This window comes from Cryptomeria japonica, chromosome 4 (assembly GCF_030272615.1).
Source record: "Cryptomeria japonica chromosome 4, Sugi_1.0, whole genome shotgun sequence".
In the NCBI taxonomy this organism is placed as follows: Eukaryota; Viridiplantae; Streptophyta; class Pinopsida; order Cupressales; family Cupressaceae; genus Cryptomeria; species Cryptomeria japonica.
Genome location: NC_081408.1, coordinates 591,118,766 through 591,129,893, shown reverse-complemented (window position 1 = coordinate 591,129,893; position 11,128 = coordinate 591,118,766).

The following is an 11,128-nucleotide window of genomic DNA, read 5'->3' as shown; positions in this document are numbered from 1 at the left end:
GTTGGATGAAGAAACATAAAAGAAACAACAATACAAGAAAGAAGTGGAACATCTAAGACAATATATTCGACACTTGACTACCAAGCCACTCGATCAAGCAAATCCAGATACACTCCTACTTTTGGATTCACATCAGGTGATAAAAGGTTCTGAGGAAGATGCAGTAACAGTTAGAGAAACTAAAAATTGGATAGAAAGCGTAAAAGAAGAGACAACCAAGTTCATAGAAGGGATCACATCAGCAAATGATCAAACTTCTTCTTTGCTTTCCAGGATTGAGACTTTGACATAAATTTGGGCTGATTTTCAGGATGTCCAAGATAGAATCATTCCATCCCTTAGAGAGTTAAGAGGAATCTCATCTCAAGAGTTGGTCAATCAAGGGATAATTGAAGCAGGGGTTGCTTATGATTTCCACTGTTGGCTCTGGACACTGATTGCACAAAATGAGGTCTTGGAAAAAGTGAAAGTTGACGTTGATAAAATAGAGAAGCAGATACGAGCCATTCGGGATAAGACTTGTCTTATAGTTGCAAAAGTACTTGAGAAAGAAACAATCCAAGAGAAGGATATGCAGTTAGAGAATCTGAAGATCAAAATACAGGACATCTGCTTTGCCATCTCAGGACCGGTCTTGAAAAACCACCTGGCTAAAATATCAAATCTTCTTTCCGTCAGAGATTCCTTTCAGAAGCAACAAGTAGATTGGGAAATCACCTTTTCTTTGTGTGCTGATGACTTGGAAGGATTAGAATTCAAAGTCAACCTATTGCCACATGTCTCCATGGATGAGATTGACCAGATTGTGTCCAGGTTCATCGAATATCAGAAGAAAGGGGTGCAATCCTAAAAATAGCATGTCGTGCCACTTGTCTTCTTTGTAATTGATCTTTGATATTATTTTGGGAAATTGACTATTGATCTTAAATCGATCTTGGGCATTTATTTCTCTTTCAAAACTCTATATAAACCCCTCTCATTCTCTCATTTCATTGTTGTGGAGAGTTTTATCAGATTGTTGCACAAAGCTATTTGAGTAATAAAATATTCATTATCAATATTGTTTGAAATCTTTTTATTGCTAAATGGTTGCATGGTTACATACTCTCTTCAACAAATAAATTAGATTATCTTAAGTAATTTGTTTCGTTGTTAGATGAATGATAGATTTGATAGTTTAGATAGGTGAAATCTGTTTCATACTTTTGTTGAATGAATGATTTTCGTTTAATGTGCAAAGTTAGTCTGAGCTTTTATGTGGATGTTTAACTTCTACTTAAAATAATATTGTTCAATTGGTATTATTCGAAAGTGTGAAAATTATAAGCACAACCTTAGAAGATTGCACTTGCTCTCGTAGTTGTCTAAGTGTGGCGAAACGGAGTGTCGTTACTAGGTTTCACCTAATCTATATCGTCTCTTGAGTTCATAGGAATAGCTTAGAAGTAGTATAGAGTCCCTTAACCTTCATCCATTTTTTAAATTTTTTTGAAGTCTTAAAATTGAAAATCCAAAAAAACATAGAGCATAAATTGTTAAATCTGCCTAAGTTTAGCCTGTGAAAAATATTGGTTAACAAACGTAAGTCCCCCTAGAGATTTTCAACACACACTACCCAAGTAGCTATCGCACTAAAGTCGCTTGTTCACACATATAGACCTTGGAATTTCCTTGTGGTCTTCTCGCAATCTTGGCACAAGTAGTGATTTTGTTCAGGGGAGGATAGAGTATCCTTGTGACATTTTATTCTAAGTGTTTGGTATATGATAAAACATACACCAATAGGATGGTTTCTCTATCATTATGCATGAGTGTACCGATATTAGACATTGACCACTCATCAATGTTACTCGTTGCAAATATGATGTTGATGGTATTGATATGGTTGTCATTGATGTCAACCTACTGTACTGGTATTGGTTTTTTTGAGTTGGTGAACTGGAGTTGGAATATGTTTCCCGAACTGATTGGTGCTCTGGAAGTTGTGCTCTGAATTATGTTCTGTGTCGACTAGTAATTGACAACGTTGATCCAAATTTCTCTGTTTTTTGGATATGGTGTTGATTGCTTGGATTTATGTCGATCTTGGTTCCATTCTTGTTGAGAAGTGTTATTTTGCGTCCGGTCCGATCCGGAATTGGAGACCATGTAATGACATTGGTGTAGCGTATGAATCTTGTTTTGGCTCCAAGATTTGTGATGGATGTGTAATGTGTTGATCTATTCGATGAAGTGTGTTGTGGTGTGGTCCACTTCTCATTTCCTTTCCACCATGCGAATGTTTATTGAAGTTCTATTTCAATCTATGTTTGGCCAACTTGGAAGGTTATGTAGTCAAGAGGACTGTATAAGTAAATGATGATCAAAATGAATGAGGTATGGAAGATATGCGAGATTGAAAAGCTAAATACGACTGATGATTGATGTGAGAAGTTGTGCGAAGGTTTATAGTGTGTTGTTAGGCATAGGAGGTTGTTCCGACATTGCTGTTTGTCGCAGTTGTATCACAGTGGTGGATTTTCTTCTCTTTCTCTTCCGATAGTGAGACTTTCTGGGTGGTGAGCCCTCCTGCAGTGAGCATTTTGTAGTGAGCCACCTTTGTAAAAATCTCCTTAACCAGTGTGACCTTAATAGGTGTTATATATAGAGAACTAACATTCTCTGTAGTTTTTCCTTTCTTGGGTTTTCCATGTCATATTTTGTGTTCATTGTGTATCATTTCTTTGTGAATGTGTATGCTTTCATGTTTACATCTGTTCATGTTAAATAAGTCATAAGTTGGTTATTCCGGATCTGTGAAAGAATTAAAAAGTTTAATTGACAACTAATTCACCCCCCTCTTAGTTGTTTAGACATTCAACGATTGGTATCAGAGCCTTGGTTCCTTGGAAAAGAGCTTAAGTGCTTGAGGTAGATCCAATGACACATAAACTAACTATTCCTATCTTTGAAGGATCTGGCTATGGCTTTTGGAAAGTGAAGATGAGAGGTTACTTGATCTCCTTGGGTTACAACACTTGGAAAGTGGTGGAGACTAAGTATGTATTGCTGACAAATGGTCTTACTACTCTAGATGAGATTCAAGTGTATGAAGAGAATGAAAAAGCAAGGTATGCCATATTTAGTGCTTTATCAAAAACTGAATTAACAAAGGTTATTTCATTAAATAGTGCTCATGAAGTTTGGGAAAAGTTAAGGGAAATCTATGAAAGAAATGACAAAGTTAAATTATCAAAGAAGCTGATTGCTAAGCACAAATATGAGAACTTGAGAATGGAAGGAGATGATATAACAAGTTATTTTTCAGAGGGTTGATAGTGCAGTAAATGAAATTAGAGAACTTGGTAGCACCTTAAATGATGAATACATAATGGAGAAGATCTTGTTGACCCTACCAGAAAGCTATAGTGATAAGATCTCTGCTATTGAAGAAGTTTATGATCCAAAGAAGTTCATTAGGGAACAACTATATGGCAGTCTGACCGCATTTGAGATGAGGAAGTTTGGAAAAGACAAAGCTAAATCTGAGACAACCTTTAAAGTTGTTGAGGAAGACCCGAATGATGAAAGCTTGGATGAAATGAAAGCAAACTTTGTGAGGAAGCTGAAGAAAGGCACCAACAAATAAAAATGTATGTTACCTCTTAAATGTTTTAGTTGTTGAAAGATTGGTCACTTGGCTACTAGATGTTCGGAAAAAAAGAACAAGACAAAAATTTAGAGAAAATAAATGAAAGTTTAATAAGAAAGCCTATTATGTTAAAGATGATACTAGTATTTCAGATGATGAATCAAACTATGAAGAAGGTTATTGTTTGTTTTTGGTAGAAAATGATGTAGCCAAGAATGATATTTATAACATGTTATCTTTGGAGACTGTTAAAACTGTTGCTATTGCTTCACATCCTAGAAGAGATAGAAATGAATGATTGATTGATAGTGGATGTTCAAATCATATGATCGGTGATAAGAGTAAGTTTGTAAGACTTGAGAAATATGATGGAGTTTCTTTTAGGTTTGGAGATAATCAGATAACACAAATTGTGGGAATTGGTTCTATTACTTTTGATGGAAAACATAATACTAACAATGTTTACTATGTGAAGGGTTTGCATCATAATCTTGAGTGTTGGACAAATGTGCGAAAAATGGTTACAATGTTGTGTTTCATGATGGTGGTTGTGAGATCCGAAAGAGATTCAAAATTGTTATTGCAGTAGGAAAAAGGATTAATGGAAACATGTATCTGCTAGAAGGAGCTACAAGACACCGTTTGTTATCTCAGTTCAATGATCCTTAGTTCTAGCACAGGGGGATATGTCACATCAACTTTGACAATTTGGTAAAGATTAGTTCAACAAGTGCAGTAAGATATTTACCAAGGCTGACCAAACTGGATAACAATATTTGCAAAGAATGTCAAGAGGGAAAACAAACAAAAGGAACATTTAGAGGAAATGAAAAATCTTCTATCGGATTGTTGGATTTGGTGCGCACAAACTTATGCGGTCCTACTAGAATAAGGAGTATACAAGGTGAGAGGTATTTCATGCTTGTAGTTGATGATCATTCTAGAATGACATGGGTTGCATTTTTAAAAGAGAAATCAGAAGCATTAGAAAAATTCAAAATATTCAAGGCAAGAGTTGAAAATAAAGTTGATAGAAGAATTAAGTGTTTGAGATTTGATAGAGGAGGAGAATTTATTGTTGATGAGTTTAACGATTTCTCTGAGAAACATGGAATTAGAAGATAGTTATCTGCCCCTAGAACACCACAACAAAATGGTGTAGTAGAAAGAATGAATAGAACTATACAAGAGGCAACCAGATTGATGATCAAAGGAGCAGGACTACCAGAGGTTTACTGGAGAGAGGCTATACATACAACAATATACACCCTTAATAGAATTTTATTTCAGAAGAGATATGAGAAGACATCATATGAACTATGACATGGAAGGATTCCGACAGTGAAGTATTTTAAGGTATTTGAAAGAAGATGTTATATTTGAAGAGATGAGGATAATCTTGGAAAATTTGACAACAGAGCAGATGAAGGCATATTCCTAGGATACTCTACAAGGAGCAAGATATATGGATGTTACAACAAAAGACCAAACAAAGTTGTTGAAAGTGCAAATGTGAAGGTTGATGAAGACATTTCTAAAGACTGATAAATTAGTAGGATATGAATCAAATGAATCCCTTGATAAAAGAAGGGAAGAAGAAAATAAAGGAGAAAAGTAAAATGAAACTCAGGATGCTTCAACAACTACATAAAAAACCTTGAGGTATGTACAAAGGAATCACTGTGAGGATCAAATTATTGGAAACAAGAACAAATGAATTATCACAAGAAGTAAGGTGGCTCAAGAACAAGTTCTGCTATGTTTACTTTTTGAGACTGAACCGAAGTCAGTAGAAGAAGCTTGCAATGATCAAAATTGGATGAAGGCAATGAGAGAACTGGAGCATATTGAGAAAAATCAGACATGGGAACTTGTACACAGACCGTCAGATAAAAATGCAATTGGAACAAAGTGGGTATTTCAGAACAAGATGGATGAAGATGGAAAGGTTGTAAGAAACAAAGCAAGGTTGGTTTGCAAGGGTTACACGCAAGTTGAAGGCATTAACTTTGAGGAAACATTTGCTCCAATTGCTCAGATGGAAGCTATTAGGATGTTCTTAGCCTTTGCAACTTTTAACGATTTCAAAGTTTTTCAAATGGATGTAAAATCAACATTTTTTAATGGACAACTAAAAGAAGAAGTTAATATTGAATAACCAAAAGGATTTAAGTTGAGAGATGATCCAAATATTGTTTGCAGGTTGAAGGCGACTTTTTATGGATTGAAACAAGCTCCTAGAGCTTGGTATGGAAGGCTAGACAAGTATTTGATTGGTCAAAGTTTTCAAAAGGGATTTGCTGACAACAATCGTTATTTCTAAGTTGATTCAGGTAAAATCTTAATTGTTGTAGCGTATGTTGATGACATAATATTTGGAGGAAATGACGATATGTGTAGAATGTTTGCTGGAGAGATGCAAAAGGAATTTGAGATCTCCATGATCGGTGAGTTAAATTTCTTTTTTGGATTGCATGTGAATCAAAATAGCAAAATAATTTTCATTTCTCTGTCTAAATATGTTAAATAATTGTTGAAGAAGTTTGGGTTGGAGAATTCTAAACCGGTGCGTACACCTATAACCACCGGATGCAAGTTAACAAAAGATGATAAATCTCCTAAGGATGATGCAAGTAAGTACAACCAAACCGGATATAATGTATGTTGTTTGTTTAGCAGCTAGATTTCAACAAGAACCAAAAGAATCACTTGTTGCAATAAAAAGAAATTTTCAAGGGAACAAAAGAGTTTGGATTATGGTATCTTAGAGATTCAAATTTCACCTGGATAGCATATACAAATACAAATTGGGCAGGAAGTGTTGATGATAGAAAAAGTACAAGTGGTGGAGCATTTTTCTTTAGCTCTTAGTTAGTTGCTTGGTCAAGTAAGAAGCAGGATTCCGTGTCTCTATCCACTGCTGAAGCTGAATATATTGTAGCATCTTCATGTTGCACACATGTACTTTGGATGAAACAAACTTTGAAGGATATTGGTGTGTTGTTTGATGAACCCATCTCAATTAGGTGTGATAACTCTAGAGCAATAAATATTTAAAAAAATTTAGTACAACATTCCAAAATAAAGCATATATCTATTCAGTATCATTTCTTGAGGGAAAATGTGTTGGATAATGAAGGCTTGAGTATGTGCCTATGAAAGAGCGGATTGTAGATATCTTCACAAAGGTGTTGTGTAAAGATACGTTTGAGTATCTCCAACAAAAGTTAGGGGTATTACCCCTTCCTAGTTTGAACTAATGTCCATTGGTCCAATAAATTGCATGATTATCCTTATATGGACTAATGCTTGGGGGCTTCCTCTTAGGGGAAGCAAAGTAAGTTTCATAGGGGGAGATGTGTCTGCCTTTGTCCTTGATGTCAAAGGGGGAGAGATGCAGAGAAACGATGATGCAAAGAGAGTTGCAATTTTTTTGTTTGTTGTTAATGGATGTTGCCATCAATGACAAAGGGGGAGATTGTTGCAAATATGATGTTGATGGTGCTGATATGGTCATTGATGTCAACATATTGTATTGGTATTGGTTTTTAAGAGTTGGTGACCCAAAATTGGAATATGTTTCCTGAACTGATTTGTGATCCAAAAGTTGTACTCTAGATGATGTCTAGTGTTGATTGGTAATTGACAGTGTTGATTTGAATTTATCTATTTTCCAAGATATGGTGTTGATTGCTTGGATTCATGTTTATCTTAGTTCCATTCTTGGAGTGTTATTTTGGGCTTGGTTCGATATGTAATTGGAGACTATGTAACGACATTTGTGTAGCATATGAATCTTGTTTTGGCTCCAGTATTTGTGATAGATGTGTAACGTGTTGATATGTCCGATGAAGTGTGTTGTGGTGTGGTCCACTTCTCATTTCCCTTCCACCACGAGAATGTTTTGTGTAGACCTATTTCAATCTATGTTTGGCAGACTTGGAAGGTTATGTAGTTAGGAGGACAGTATAAGTAAAGGAGGACAACACAAGTAAATAATGATTAGAATGAATGAGGTATGGAAGATATGCGAGACTGAAAAGCTAAATACGACTAATGATTGATGTGAGAAGTTGTGCGAAGGTTTGTAGTGTGCTATTAGGCGTAGGAGGCTGTTCCGACTTTGATGTTTATGGTAGTTGTATCACAGTGGTGGATTTTCTTCTCTTTCTTTCTCTTCCGACAGTGAGCCTTTTTGGGCAGTGAGCCCTCCTACAATGAACATTCTGACAGTGAGACACCTTTGTAAAAATCACCTTAATCAATGCCACCCTAACAGGGGTTATATATTGAGAACTAACATTCTCCATGGTTTTTCCCTTCTTGGGTTTTCGACGTCATATCTGGTGTTCATTGTGTATGTGTGTGCTTTCATTTTTACATCTATTCATGTTAAATAAGTCATAAGTTTGTTATTATGAATCTATGGAAGAATTAAAAAGTTTAATTGACAACTGATTCACCCCCCTCTTAGTTGTCTAGACATTCAACAATTCTCATATGTTCAACAAAGTCTTATTTTCTTAAAGCTATTGATTGGTCGGGGAAGAGGAAGAATGCAAGCTTCCAATTTCAAAACTGAAAGATGCTAGAGAAGAGGTTGGACCTTCCAATGTTTTACAAGTAGTGACTATTTCAACTTGTGTATGCACCTTAGTTGGCCTAATGGTAGAGGGTGCTTACAAGCACATTTTTTGGACCCCATCTTGAGTTCATGTATTGTACAACACATTGAAAGACATTGGGAAAATAGATTGGGCGAATGAAGTAGTGTTAGGAGCTAGACACATTTAGATGTTCATTTGCAATCATGATACGCCACTTGCTTAGGACTTTTTCGAGGAAGGAATTCCTCAAGCTTGTGGATACCAAATATGTCAAGCGTTATTTTGTTGAAGAGGATTATTGATGTGCATGTGCCTCTATAATTAGTGGTGGTTACTTTAGAGTGTGGTAGATGGGAAAATGAAAATATAGCTAAAGAAAAAGTTCTCAAACAAAAAATATTCAATGATGATTGTTGGTTCACAATGACATAAGAGATTGTTGTTTTTTTATTTTTTAATGAATTGTTGATGTTTAGTATTAAACTTTTGATTTTATTATGAACAAGTACATTGTTGATTTTAGTGTTAAATTTAGGTTTTTCATTTTATTATTGATATTAAATTTTATAAACAGTTGGTTTTATTATTAAATTTTTGATTTTATAATTATTATTCTTTTTATGTTTCTAATTTGTAAATTTACTAATTTTTTTTCATTCTTTGTAGATATGTTTGCCCCATTATTTCACCTAGTGTGTGAGTCATAAAATGTGTTGATATAGACTCTTCGAGTCGTGGAGGGATTTATGAGACATTTGACAATGTGCTTGAACAGATGAGACAAGCAATTTATAGCAAGGACTCTAACTTGGTATTTTATGAGGAGCACATTAAGCCCATTGTGATGTGCATGCAAGACACTATGAAAATCCCACTTAATATAATTCCCTATGCTTCGAATCCCAAATGGCATGCAACAAGACTTGGGAGAGTGCCTCCATTTGAATCTGAAAAGGTTAAAGAGGGCCTGATAAAGGCCCTTCCAAAAATGTATACCATGGAGTAGTATAGAAAACTTAGAGCACCATGGCTAGACTTTGTGAGTCTTCGTGGTCCAACATTCAATAAACTAGAGTCGAGGGTGGTAAGAGCTACATTAGCTAAAAATAACCCCTTTGGACAATACAGATGTCATGACAGGGTTACACCGTAGTTGAGGATGCTTGCCACTTGTCTCCTTTGTAAGGATCTACTAGTCCTAACCTTAGACTAACTATCATACATTATTAAATACTGCTAAGATCAACAAACCTTTATTATAAATGGATAACAAATTGCCATTAATATGAAAATAAGGTCTAACCTATATGCATAGTGACACAATAGTCTAACATGCATTTTTCACATGGATACAAATTACCATACATATGCAAGGTTTCACATTCATATATATGAGAAATATAGTTACATAAGGTAAGGACTATATGTTATCAAGTATAAGAAATATCTTATCAAAACAAATGTTGCAACTTATAGTTAGATAATATGTAATAACTAAAATGAATGTGCATGGAGAACCTTGAATTTCTATGTTAAACTAATGATTAATACAAACTAGGATCGATTGTGCAAATGAGTAAGAATAACTTATCAACTTAATTGTATCATTAAACCATGCATTCATGAATGAAAAGATAGAAACTAAGCATATAAAAATGCATAAGAGATGAGTCATGCACACAAGGACACATGTTAGTAGGTTAGTGAGTTAGTAGTTTTTCTTACTTTCCGGTTAGTTACATTTCACATGGCGACTTCCTGTCATATCTAAATCATTAGACCTCATTGGTCCTTTACATAATTTACATAGCTCATTCCCGAGACCACATTGGTCTATTACAAGAAAACATTAACACAACATACAATAACACATAGGATTTTACAATGATATAACATGAAATCTCTCCGGATGTGGTGTCTTCCTTGCCATCAGGCTCACCTCCATCTGCAAATGGAAGACGAACACATGACCCAGGCATTTTATCCGTCCAACCAAATGAAGCTTACATTTTTCGGTGCTCATGATAAACTCCCATCCTTCACGATGGAGTATCCTAGCAAACTAAGATCAACTGTTAGAATGGAACCTGTGTGTGCATGTAGTATCTAACAACCAAATTGTTGAACTTAGCTACATATGCTATGGCAGGGAGAATTAAATAACTTGGCCAAGTTTTAAACCTTTTGGAGTAGGTGTAAACACCCTTCCCTGTTTAACCCATAATCAAGCACACCTTTCCAATGAGATCCATCAGAGACACTAAATTAAAAATGATCCCTCTCGGGTAAATTTTATTTTTAAATTCCAAATTTAACAAAAGATTTAAACTAATCTTATCCAATTGCGGGAAGCGTTTTTATTTATGTAAATAACTAAAAGAAATAAATAAATATATATATATATATATATATATATATATATATATATAGTTTTGTTATTATTAATTCATAATTAGATGGGCATAACTATATATATTAAAACACAAACCGGCTGCAGAATTAAAACACTGAGGAGTATGGGTGCATTTTAATCCACAGAAGGGTCAATTTTGCTTGCCAACTGTTTTGTCTGCAACCAAATCTCAGTTGGGACAAATTTGGATGCAAGGCTTCCTATTCTAATCCATAAAGGTGTTGATTTGGCTCTGCCAAATCCATCGATTGAAAATCCAACATTGTGACTATCAACCAAAAATCACATTTAACCAAATTAAGGAATCCACTATGTCAGAATACTATGCCTACGAATAAAATCCAAGATAATCGAATACAATGGAATGACCTATTCTAGATGATTGCAGAGGAAAGGAAATGTGGGGTGGGTGCGACTTAACCCACATGGGTGTTGATATAGTCAAACACGCTGAAAGCCAGCCATATCAGTTTCTAA